Below are 11837 nucleotides of genomic sequence, written 5' to 3'. Positions count from 1 at the left end.
CCAGGGGCTGCACATTGGCCACAACAACCCCATGCAGAGCTACAGGCTGGGGTCAGAGTGGCTGAGAGCAGCCAGGCAGAGAGGGACCTGGGGGTGCTGGTCGATGGTAGGCTGAACATGAGCCTGCAGTGTGCCCAGGCAGCCAGGAGGGCCAATGGCATCCTGGCCTGCATCAGGAAGAGTGTGGCCAGCAGGAGCAGGGAGGTCATTCTGCCCCTGTACACTGCACTGGTTAGGCTGCACCTTGAGTCCTGTGTCCAGTTCTGGGCTCCTCAGTTTAGGAAGGAGGTTGACTTGCTGGAAGGTGTCCAGAGAAGTGCAACAAAGTTGGGGAGGGGTTTGGAACACAGCCCTGTGAGGAGAGGCTGAGGGAGCTGGGGTTGCTTAGCCTGGAGAAGAGGAGACTCAGGGGTGACCTTATTGCTCTCTACAGCTACCTGAAGGGAGGTTGTAGACAGGCAGAGGTTAGTCCCAGGCAACCAGCACCAGAACAAGAGGACACAGTCTCAGGCTGTGCCAGGGGAGGTTTAGGCTGGATGTTAGGAAGTCACCATCACTGGAGGTGTTCAGGAGGAGACTTGATGGGGTGCTTGTTGCCATGGTTTAGTTGATTAGGTGGTGTTGGATTAGTAGATAGGTTGGACATGATGATCTTGAAGGTCCCTTCCAACCTGTTTTTTTCTGTTCTATTCTATTCTATTCTACCTCAGCATGAGGAGGAACTTCTGCACTGTGAGGTCCCAGAGCCCTGGAGCAGGCTGCCCAGAGAGGTTGTGGAGTCTCCTTCTCTGGAGCCTTTCCAGCCCCAGCTGGATGTGTTCCTGTGTGACCTGTGCTGGGTTCTCTGCTCCTGCTCTGGCAGGGGCTTGGACTTGGGGATCTCCAGGGGTCTCTTCCAGCCCCGAACATCCTCTGATCATAGAAGGCACTGGGCTGGAAGGGACCTCTAGAGGTCATCCAGGCCAACCTCCCTGCAGTAAGCAGGGGCATCCTGCTTAAATCAATTAATTTACATTTTAAATGATTAAGGATTTACAACATTTGACCCCCATCTGTTTCCAGCTGTGTGGCTGAGCACGCTCCTGCTTTGGACCCACCTTGGGTCCTGGCACCTTTTGCTGGTACCATACATCCCCAGGAGCAACACTGGATGCAAGCCAGCCCTTGGCTTTCGGGAGTATTGTACAGGTTGTGGGTCAAATACTGGTTAGGATGTACAAAAAAGAGCTCAGTCTCATGGAGGAGCCTCACAGTGAAGTGTTAACAGAGTGGCTTTCCACCCGGGGGTTGGCTTTTGCTAGGCCACCCTCAACCTCAGCTGAACTCTTTTGTGTTGCCTCCTCCCTCCCACCTCTGCATTCCTCAGCAATTCCCAAGTCAAATAAGGACCCTTAAGCCCAGGTCTTACCCATCCAATTGCCAGCACAACCCTACCAGCTCCTGCACAGGAGCCAGCTCCAGCAGATTATTAAACACCTGTTGTGTCCCAGCCCTCCTGAGCAAGCGGTGAAGCTACCAGCACACTCCAGGCTGCCTATCAGGAGACAAGCCACCAGCATAAGGAGCAGGCAGGAAAGGAAACAAATGCCGTGGGAGCAGGCACGACAACGGAGACAACGCGCCAGCGTGAGATGGGAAAAGCACTGTGCACGAGCAGGACACAAGCGTGGAGAGGCCTGGTGGGGAATGTAAAGGATTGTCCCTCACGTGAGCAGCATGAACACGCTGGACTGGAAAAGGCACCCTGCAGAAAAGCCCTCAAGGAGCTGCCAAAGGAGCAGCCAAAGCTGGGGACTGATGCTTAAAGGAGAAGAGAGGGGAGGACACGGGGGAGTTTCTGTGGGGCTGAAGGGAAGTGCTCACCAGAGCTGAAGAAGCCTACGAGGTACCAGGGAAGGTTTGGGGAATGTCCTGGAGATGGAGAAGCTGTGGGGATGTCAGGCAGAAGACCACAGTTAGGTTAGAGTCTAAATGGGTTTGTGGCAATTTAATGAGACTGGTGAAAACTCCTAGGGGCTCTCGAGTGGCAGGGGGCTGGGAGGGGGCTAAGGGTCACCTCTAGATAAGGGAGCTGGTTTCCATCAGGAGTAGGGCCAAAGAGAGCCAGATGGTGCTGCCATGTGAACAACACCTACACAGCACTGCATCCTTCTACAACCCTGTAGACCTCCCATCCACCTCAGGGAACGTGAGCTGGGAACAAAAGACAGGCACAGCGTGGGCCAGGCATCCTCCCCAGCTGGGTGGAACCCCACAGCCAGGTGAGCAGAGCATGGTGGAGGCAGCGAGGGGGCACACAGACCTCAGCTTAAATGGAGCTCTTGAAGCAATGACTAATGGGTGGAGGTCCCAGGTGAAGCTGACAGGACATTAAAGCCTCTCAGGCTTCTGACAATCTCTCTCTTTTTTCTTGACAGAGAGGTGGTAAGACCCCAGTTCAGCATAGTGGCACAGGGCAAGCTGTGGCCTCAGGGCTCTTCTGACTTGAGCACCCTTGCTCCAGGACCATCCACATCACGTGGCAAGAAGGCACATGGAGGACAACACCTACAGCCCAGCCTGTGTTGGACCTGTGTGGAAGTGACCTTCTCATTCTTTGTGTTCATGGTTACCTCTGCTCGCATCAAGGCTGCTGCTGGCCTACACAAAACCACCACAGTCCTGGGTGGGGTCTGCTGCCTTTCCCCCTGCAAGCCCCTGAGGCACCAGCAGTCACCACTGGGCTCCTCAATGTAAGAAGGACATCGAGACACTTGAATGTGTCCAGAGAGGGGCAAGGAGGCTGGGGAGAGGCCTTGAGCACAGCCCTGGCAGGAGAGGCTGAGGGAGCTGGGCTTGCTTAGCCTGCAGAAGAGGAGGCTCAGGGGAGACCTTCTTGCTCTCTGCAACTCCCTGCAGGGAGGTTGGAGCCAACTGGGGGTTGGGCTCTTCTGCCAGGCAGGCAAGCAGCACCAGAACAAGAGGACACAGTCTCAAGCTGTGCCAGGGGAAGTTTAGGCTGGAGGTGAGTAGAAAGTTCTTCACTGAGAGAGTTGTTGGCCACTGGGCTGTGCTGCCCAGGGAGGTGGTGGAGTCCCCATGCCTGGAGGTGTTGAAGAGGGGACTGGATGTGGCCCTTGGAGCCATGGTTTGGTTGTCAGGAGGTGCTGGGTGAGAGGTTGGACTTGAGGATCTCTGAGGTCTTTTCCAACCTTACTGGTTCTATGATTCTCTGGTTTTTGGACAGCCCTGATGAATCCCACACCCTCTGGACTTCTCTGTGAGTAGTTTCACTGCCTTCAAGTGGCAGGGGAAGAAACAAAGCCCAGCCCTGAGAGGGTTTGTGGCTCATCAGGCAGCGGCAGGGCGGTGCTGCCCGGGACCCAGAGGCCGAAGCGCTGTGGGGGCAGCGAGTCCTGCCCGCGCTGTGGGGAGGGCAGCGAGTTGGCCATCCTCATGTAAAGCACTGTGATGGTGGCTCTCAGGCCAAATATCCCAGCAGTTCAGCATTCTGTGGATTCTGTTGCTGTTGCTATTTTTGGGAACTTGATGTCTCCAAGGGATGACTCAGAGAAGCTCAGCTGGAGCTGGCTGGTGTTAATCTAGACTAAGAATCTGATTTGGGAGCATGGTTTGGGTGAGAAAGCTGCTGCAGGGTGTCAGGAGCAAAGTGCCAGGCTCTGTTTGGTGGTGCCCACTGACAGGATAAGGAACAACAGGTACAAGATTGACCATAGAAGATTTCACCTCAACATGAGGAGAAACTTCTTCACTGTGAGGGTGCTGGAGGCCTGGAGCACGCTGCCCAGAGAGGTTGTGGAGTCTCCTGCTCTGGAGAGATTCCAAACCCACCTGGATGTGTTCCTGTGTGACCTGCCCTAGGTGATGCTGTTCTGGCAGGGGGGTTGGACTGGGTGATCTCTGGAGGTCCCTTCCAACCCCTAACATTCTGTGATTCTGGAAACACCTGCAACTGGCTGCAGACCTCTGAGTGGAATTTTGACCTCTCAGCAGCTCTCTGGGCAAACTTCCTCTGTCCATTTGCTTGTTCACCTCCACTTTCATCCTTGGTAAAAGAATTAGAGTATTTGGATTGCAACCATGAGGCTTGCAGCCACTTCTTTGTTGAAGTGCCCTTATTTGTGGTGGTGGTCTGGGGCTTCTTTGCTGGTGTGAAGCCTCCTGTAGCACGTTCCAGGGATGATCCTGAGCAGCAGTGTCACACAGGTGCTGGTATCAGCTGCTGATGTATTTGCTCTTCTAGCTTGTGGCTGCTCCATGTGAACTAATCTTGTGAGAGAACTGGGGTTGCTCAGTCTGAAGCAGAGGAGGGTGAAGGGAGACCTCTTTGCTCTCTACATCTCCCTGAATGGAGCTTGGAGTGAGGTGGGGGTTGGGCTCTTTGCTGCAAGAGTGGTCAGGGATTAGTAGAGGCTGCCCAGGGAGGTGGTGGAGTCACCAGCCCTGGAGGTGTTTAAAGGTGGTTTGGATGTGGTGCTTGGGGATATGGTTTTAGGGGTGAGGCTTGTAGAGTAGGGTTCTGGGTTGGACATGGTGATCCTGAGGGGCTTTTCCAACCTGGGTGTTTCTGTGATGATTACTGGAGCTTTACCATGTGCACAAAGTCAAGAGATGTTCCTAAATGCACATCCAGGCTGTCCTCACCAGCCAGCTCCTTCTCTAGCAGGTCAGCCCAGGGGAAAATCCATGCTTCTGGGGGTGCTTTTGGAGCCATAATCATGTAGCCTGGTGCTGCTCAAAGCACAGGATGACTCTGTTTCATCTCTCTCTGCATCCACCCTGGCCACCACGTCTCATGCTAGCTGCTGCCATCGAAGGGAACTGGCAGATGCATGCAGTAAATGAATTTCTCAGCACAGATGGAGCTGAGCAGAAGGGACATCTTCAGATGGGAGAGCACACGTAAGGGGAGCAAGGTCTGGGAGGCTCTGAGCTAGCAGGCAGGAGTTGGGTTATGGCAGAGAGGAATATTACAACAATTATGACCTTAGAGGCAGCATTTAAGACCAAAAGCTTGAGGTGAGGTCACGGAATGGTGGGGGTTGGGAAGGACCTCTTGGAGATCGTGCAGCACAACCTCCCATACTAAAGAAGGGTCACCCACAGCAGGTTGTCCATCCAGGATTGCAATGTCCAGGTGGGGTTGCAATCTCTCCAGGAAGGAGACTCCACAGCCTCTCTGGGCAGCCTGCTTCAGGCCTCCAGCAGCCTCACACCAAATAAGTTTCTCTTCCTCTTCAGATGGAACCTCCTGGGTTCCAGTTTGTGCCCACTGCTCCTTGTCCTGTCCCTGGGCACCACTGAGCAGAGCCTGGCCCCAACCTCTTGCCCTCCACCCTGTAGCTCTTGCTGAGCATTGCTCAGCTCCCCTCCTGGGCTGCTCTCCTCCAGGCTCTCAGCCCCAGGGCTCTCAGCCTTTGCTGCTCCCAGAGCTGCTCCAGGCCCCCCAGCAGCTTTGGACCCTCCCCTGGACTCTCTCCAGTAGTTGCCTCTCTTTTATACTGGGAAGCCCAAAAATGGACACAGGACACCAAATGTGGCCTCAGCAGGGCAGAGTGGAGGGGTAGGAGGATCTCCCTTGACCTGCTGGCCACACTCTTCATGCACCCCAGGAGACCATTGGCCTTCTTGGCCATGAGGGCACATTGCTGGCTCATGGGGAACTTGTTGCCCACCAGCACTCCCAGGTCCTTCTCCTTAGGGCTGCTTTGCAGCAGGTCCCCCCTCAGCTGTCCTGCTGCAGGAGGTTGTTCCTCCCCGGGGACAGGACCCTACACTTGCCCTTGTTGAGCTTCATGAGGTTCCTCTGCCCAGCTCTGCAGCCTGCCCAGGTCTGGCTGGAGGGCAGCACAGCCTGAGGGGGTGGCAGCCACTTCTCCTGGCTTTGTACCACCACTTTGTATCAGATGTTGCACCTTTGTTCCAGGTGTGTTCATCACTCTGAAGAATTTGGGCTCCTGGCAAGCTCAGCCCCGTGGTGTTTTCACTGCTGCTGCTACTGGCAAAGCCTTTTCCCCTCTGGCCTATCTCCACCTCACACAGCTTAGGGGTGGCTGAACAGCCAGCGGTGATCCAGGGGGTGTCTCGGCCCATGCTCATGGTTGAGGTTTTCAGTGGATGTGCAGGTTCCCCACATCAAGGCCAAGGCATCAAGACATCTCCCAGATTTCCCCTCCCCCAGTGCTGGAGCTCTGTGTGTCTCTGGTGAGGGAGGAGAAGAGCTTGTCCCAGACATCCTCCCCCTGGCTCAAGTCCAAATCCTTGGGTGGACCTTACGGAGCAGGAGCCCAGGGGTGGCTGTGGTGAGCTGTGGTACCAGCACCTTGACATCATTTTGGTCTCAGGAAGCAGGGCTTGTCCTGGGGAGGTGCTGTGAGTGACTGTGGCAGCTGAGTGTTTGTGGCTGCCATCCTCCAGTGCTCTCAGTGAGGGCTGCAGGGCTGAGCCGGAATCGATCGGCGGCTGCGGGGTGACGGACTCCTGGTGCACTGAGGCCCTGCTGCTGTGCAGCCCCTCTCTGTGTGCTCCATGAAGTGGGAGCAAGGGGATCACAGAGTGTTGGGGGCTGGAAGGGACCTCCAAAGCTCATCCAGTCCAACTCCCCTGCCAGAGCAGCATCACCTAGAGCAGGTCACACAGAAATGGGGTTTGAGTATCTCCAGAGAGGGAGACTCCACAACCCCTGGGCAGCCTGCTCCAGGGCTCTGTCACCCTCACAGGGAAAAGATTTTTCCTCATGTTTCCATGGCTTCTACCTATTGCCCCTTGTGCTGGCATTGGGCATCCCCCAGCAGAGCCTGGCTCCAGCCTCTGGGCACTCACCCTGCACAGCTTCAGCACCAGCAATGAGGTCACCCTCAGGCTCCTCCTCTCCAAGCTACAGAGCCTCAGCTCCCTCAGGCTCTCCTCATAAGGAAGATCTTCCACTGCCTTCCTCATCTTTGTGGCTCTGTGCTGGACTCTTTCAAGGAGTTCCCTGAGGTCCTTCTTGAACTGAGGGGCCCAGAACTGGACACAAGATTCCAGCTGTGGCCTCAGCAGGGCAGAGCAAAGGGGGAGGAGAACCTCTCTTGACCTCCTCACCACAGCCCTTCTAATCCACCCCAGGATGCCCTTGGCCTTCTTGGCCACAAGAGCACATTGCTGGCCCATGGTTAATTTTCCATCCACTAGGACCCCCAGGTCCTTTTCCCCTTCACTGCTTTTCAGCAGCTCAGTCCCCAACCTGTACTGATCTGTGGCAGTGCAATGTTTTAATCTCACCAGCAGCAGCATGAATAGGTACCAGAACCACCTGGGGAGTAAAACTCTTGCAGGAATAAAATGAATAAGGGCCAGGTGCCCATAGAGATCTAAATCATTCTTTCAGAATAGGAAGAGAGCATTTCTCAGTGGTCCTGGGTAGCTGGAGTCCTGAAATACCCAGGAGCAGTGCAGATGCTCTTGGGATGAGCTGGGGGCAGCAGCCCTGCTTTCCATAGAATCACAGGGCTGGAAGGGAGCTCAGGGCTCAGCCAGCCCCAACCCCCTGCCATGGGCAGGGACACCTCACACCACAGCAGGTTGCTCACAGCCACCTCCAGCCTGGCTGCAAACACCTCCAGGCAGGAGGCTTCCATCACCTCCCTGGGCAGCCTGTGCCAGGCTCTCACCACCCTCCTGGGGAACAACTTCTTCCTCACAGCCAAGCTCAATCTCCCTACTTCTAGTTTTGCTCCACCCCCCCAAGTCCTATCCCTCCCTGACACCCTCAGAAGTCCCTCCCCAGCTTTCTTGGAGCCCCTTTCAGACACGCTAAAGTTACAAATAAGTCTCAGAGCCTTCTCCTCTCCAGCCTGCACAACCCCAACTCCCTCAGGCTGTGCTCACAGCAGAGCAGCTCCAGCCCTCTGCTCCTCCTCCTGGCCCTGCTCTGGACACCTTCCAGCCCCTCCAGAGCCTTCCTGGCACAGAGGCTCCAGAGCTGGCCCCAGAGCTCCAGCTGTGGTCTCAGCAGAGTGGAGCAGAGGGGCAGAATCCCCTCCCTGCCCTGCTGGCCACACTTCTCTTGCTGCAGCCCAGGCTCTGCTTGGCTCTCCGGGCTGCAAGTGCTCCCTGCTGGCTCCTGCTGAGCTTCTCCTCACCCAGCAGCCCCAAGGCCTTTGCTCCAGGGCTGCTCTCCAGCCAGTCCCTGCCCAGCCTATAGCAGTGCCTGGGATTACCCCAGGTACCTTTTGCAAACCAGCTGTGAGGAGCCACTGGGTGCTGAGGGCTCCATATGTGACCATTGGGTAGGAAACTTTGTAGTGCAAGAAAGACCTTTTGCAAAAGGCAAGGCTCAGATTTCCCACCCAAGAGTATTCTTGAGAAGAACTGCTGGTTTCAGTGAGGGGTAAGCAGCAGTGGAATGCTGATCCCTGTCTCACTGCTGGGAAAGCTATGGTTGAGACTACAGGAGGAGAAGCACCTTCCAGTGTCTGCAGGATGGCAGGTTTCATGGAGTCACAGAATCATGAAGGTTGGAAAAGGCCTCTGAGACCATCGAGCCCAACCATAACCCAGCTTCCATGACTACTAAACTGTGTCCTGAAGCACCACATCTACAGCTTCTTGAACCCCTCCAGGGCTGGGGACTCCACCACCTCCCTGGGCAGCCTCTTCCAATCCCTGACCACTCTTGAAGCAAAGAATCTTTTTCCTTTTCTCCAGCCTAACCCTCCCCTGGCTCAATTTCAGGCCATTGCCTCTCCTTCTATCACCTGAGACTAGGGAGAAGAGCCCAACACCCCCCCACCCCCCAACCTCCTTTCACAATTAACAGCTGTTTGTTCCAGGGGTTATATGAGAAAGGGGCCCAAGGAGGGTTAATTGTGTTTCTGAGGGGCTGTGCTCTGTGCTGCTCTTCCCCTTGGGTTCTGAAGGCCTGTGCAAGGCCATGGCTTGGTCTAACAGACCAAGTCCCAGCTGCTGCCCTTGGGTCACAGGCTGGGGGCAGAGTGGCTGGAAACTGCCCAGCAGAAGAGGACCTGGAGGGGCTGGTTGAAAGCCAGGCTGTGCCCAGCTGGCCAACAAGGCCAGGATCAGCAGTGGCGTGGCCAGCAGGAGCAGGGCAGTGCTTGTCCCCTTGTACTTGGCACTGGTGAAGTCACACCTTGAATCCTGGGTTCAGTTTTGGGCCCCTCACTACAAGAATGCTGAGGTGCTGGAGTGTGCCCAGAGCAGGGCAGCAAAGCTGGGGAAGGGTCTAGAGCACAGGTCTTGTAAGGAGCAGCTGAGGGAATTGGGGTTGTTTAGTCTGGAGAAAAGGAGGCTGAGGGGAGACCTCCTCACTCTCTACCACTGCCTTGAAGAGTGAGGTGGGTGTTGGTCTCTTGTCCCGAGTAATTAGGGCTAGGAGGAGAGGAAGTGCTATTGAGTTGCACCAGGGGAAGTTTAGATTGGATATTAGGGGAGAACTTCCTCACTGAGGAGTGATTTGAGCACCGGCAGAGGCTGCCCAGGGAGGTGGTGGAGTCACCATCCCTGCAGGTGTTGAAACCCCCTGCAGAGGTGGCCCTTGGGGACGTGGTTTCGTGGGCACGGTGGAGCTGTACTGACGGTTGGACTGGGTGATCTTTGACGTCTCTTCCAACCTTAATGACTCAACAGTTCCAGAGTTCTAAGAGCTCACCCGGCAGGGCTTGGAGCTCGGGCGCTCTGCAGCCTCGGCAGGGGCCAGGAGAGGGCAGCGGGGAGGCGCTGGGAGCACCGTGGCAGGGGCGCGGAGGGGCACCCGGGGGGGCCCGGTCCTTGGCCGTGCCCCAGCACCACCACAGCCCCCAGCCCCACCACAGCCAGCCCTGGGCCAGCCGCGAAGAACCGGCTGCCAAACAGACTGATAACCCCGTGCCGGGGGGAAGGTCACCTCGGCCAAGAGCTGGACCTGGTTTTGCGTCAAGTGCAGGCTCTGGGGAGCTGCAGAGCTCTGATAAAGCAACCCCCCCCCCGCCTCGGCTGCTCAGCGCCTTTCTGGGCCCCGTGGTGGCCGCTGGGCAGATGTGCTGCTGCTCTGTGCCGGCTCACATGGCACCGGCTGGGGGGCACAGTGCCAGCACAGAGTCCTGAGTGCTGACACAAGGTCCCCCTTGGAGGATGAGGTGTGGAGTGACCAACTGAGCCTCCAAGGCTCCACCTGCAGCACTGTGTCCAGTTCTGGAGCCCCTTCTTACAGGAAGGCTCTGGAGGGGCTGGAAGGTGTCCAGAGCAGGGCCAGGAGGAGGAGCAGAGGGCTGGAGCTGCTCTGCTGTGAGCACAGACTGAGGGAGTTGGGGCTGTGCAGGCTGGAGAAAAAAAGGCTCTGAGGAGACCTAATTGTGGCCTTCCAGGATCTGCAGGGGGCTGCAAGAAAGCTGGGGAGGGACTTTGGAGGGTGTCAGGGAGGGATAGGACTGGGGGGGATGGAGCAAAACTAGAAGTGGGGAGATTGAGATTGGCTGTGAGGAAGAAGTTGTTGCCCAGGAGGGTGGTGAGAGCCTGGCACAGGCTGCTCAGGGAGGTGGTGGAAGCCTCCTGCCTGGAGGTGTTTGCAGCCAGGCTGGAGGTGGCTGTGAGCAACCTGCTGTGCTGTGAGGTGTCCCTGGCCATGGCAGGGGGTTGGGACTGGCTGAGCCTTGAGGTCCCTTCCAGCCCTGATGGTTCTGTGATTCCCTGTGTGAAGTGGGAGCAGCCTGGGCAGTGTGCAGCTGGTAAGCCTGGAGCTGAACAGAGATGGAGCTGTTTACGTTTATGTAGGGCAGGACAATTAATGCTGAGGCCTTTGCCATTCCACATACAAAGGGTGATTAGGCAACTGGCTTTATTTACTGGGTAGCTTGGTGTGAGGTGGCCTGTGTGCCCAGCCCACAGCCCCCTGCGCCTCTCCTGAGCCAGGCAGAGCTGAGGCACTACAGGCTGCCACCCGATGGGGATGGCTCTGCACTACCACTGTCTGGGGGAGGCAGCAGGTGGGTGCAACCCAAGAGAGCCTGCTGGAAGGGGCTGCAGTGCTACTAAACACCCCAAAGGCATGTTGGAAGCTGCCTGTGTGTCTGAAGATGCAGACTGGTACCCAGTGAAGTTTCTAGAAGCAGCTCTCGGGGCTGTCGGACACTTAATCCGCTTGGATCCCCAAGGGCAGCTGCCTGCGTCACCCTGAGCTTAAACCCCTGCTGCTGTGGCCATCATGCTTCCTGTGCTCCACCAGAAAAGAAACAGCCTTTCAGAGGCAGCTGCTCATTTTCTGCCTGTTCCACAAGGTATTGGCATGGAAGCAGCAGCAGGAAGCAGGATCCCACCGCGCTGGGCGCCGTCTGCGCCGCGGTGACTCCTGCCCCAAGGAGCCGAGGGAGCTCTTCACACCCACACCACATAGCGCAGGGCTGACTCTCCTCCACCCTCTGGGCATGAGGGCATCTTCACCCGGTGGAGGGTGAATAATGTCACCCCCTCAGAAGGGCCCCACTTCACCCCAGGAAGAAACAATTCCCTGGGGTGCGAGGAAGTGGAGGATTATGGCCGTGGCATAGAGAGGGTGGCCCTGGAGCCCTCCTGGGGCCATGCTGCTCTCTCATCTGTGGTGAATAGCAGCAGAGGGGTTAGCAGCAGCTGGCTCTCCTCTGGGCCAGGCTGCAGCCCTGTTTCCAAGCCAACCGGAGTCCCTGGCGCTCCCCAAACGGCTGCAAACAATGAGCCCAGCTCGCCTCCCCCGTGCCAGGCTGAGCATGGCTGGCACTGGAGGCAGAGGTGGCTGTGCTGCCACGCTGGCAAGGAAAGCCTGAGGCAAAGGGTAGAATAGAATAGAATGAACCAGGCTGGAAGAGACCTTCGAGATCATCGTGTCC

Source organism: Dryobates pubescens, chromosome 17, assembly GCF_014839835.1.
Source record: "Dryobates pubescens isolate bDryPub1 chromosome 17, bDryPub1.pri, whole genome shotgun sequence".
NCBI lineage: Eukaryota > Metazoa > Chordata > Aves > Piciformes > Picidae > Dryobates > Dryobates pubescens.
Note: the sequence above shows the minus strand (reverse complement) of the source record.